The following is a 976-nucleotide window of genomic DNA, read 5'->3' as shown; positions in this document are numbered from 1 at the left end:
CCCTAGTGCAGCAGGCAATGATGTTACAGGAATAGGAGAGCTACAGGGGTGAGGAAGTCTGCATTTCTTATTTCAGCTACTCCAGTCTGATGGTGACCTCTGGCCTCCAGCCATGGCTAGACACAGGTATGATACAGTTACCCACTCCTTCCCAAAGGCACTGCTTTAGACAGACTGTTTGAAATGTCAGCTACCTTTTTCTCAAGTCAAGTCAGCTCCTGAAGCAGTATCTCCAGATATTTGGACTTTGATTTTAAAACAACTGCTTTCAAGACTTTCTTGTGAACAAGAGAAGAGACTGTTGCTGTAGACTGTACTTGCTGAATGGCTAAAGTTGTAAAGACTTGGCTGGTTCTTAGAGGCGAGCCAGGTAGCAGCTTGCTGCACCTGAGCTTAACAGCCAGGAACAGGAGACTGGAAACTTGATATGTGACCCTCTGGTATTAAGGTCTTCGTAGCTGGAAATCTAAATTACTCTGCGGTTTTTTTGGTAAAATAGCCTGTTGACTATTTTTTTTAAAAGTTTTGGGCACAGGGGGAAAGCAGGAGGCAAAGGGGTGGGAGTGACCTTGAAAGCCAGTGAGGCCTAGGCTTTTAGCCCTTCAGCACTACAAAACCTTCTGATAGAGCTCTGCTGGAGGTCAGCAAATAATGGATTCTGGTAATCAAGCTGAGAAATTACAAAGGCTTTCATGAAATATTTTGACATCTCTGCTGTCAAGAGTTTTTTCCATCCCCAGCTGCTATGTAGATGATAAGTCTGCTGCAGCTTGGAGTGGATGTGGTGGCCAGGTAGGAAGGTGGGTTTTGTATTTGTAGAAAATGAAGTAGTGGAGTGGTGGCAGCCTAGGGCCTCTGCAGAACACCCCTTTTCTTACTGGAGACTAATTTAAGAAAAAAGACAGCTAATTCAAGGAACGTATTCAATCTCTGATTGTGTCTGAGCTGTTTGTGAAGGAAAAAATCAACAACAATA

General features: G+C 44.0%; 1 protein-coding gene across 1 annotated transcript in view; it reads right to left on the bottom strand.

Annotated features, from left to right (window-relative positions):
- The window catches only part of LOC100539205 (dual specificity phosphatase DUPD1), a 22,866-nt gene that overhangs the window by 7,196 nt on the left and 14,694 nt on the right, over window positions 1-976 (bottom strand). The window lies entirely within an intron of this gene.

The sequence above is a fragment of the Meleagris gallopavo genome, chromosome 8 (assembly GCF_000146605.3).
Source record: "Meleagris gallopavo isolate NT-WF06-2002-E0010 breed Aviagen turkey brand Nicholas breeding stock chromosome 8, Turkey_5.1, whole genome shotgun sequence".
Taxonomy (NCBI): Eukaryota; Metazoa; Chordata; class Aves; order Galliformes; family Phasianidae; genus Meleagris; species Meleagris gallopavo.
Note: the sequence above shows the minus strand (reverse complement) of the source record. Positions and strands in the feature narration are given on the sequence as shown.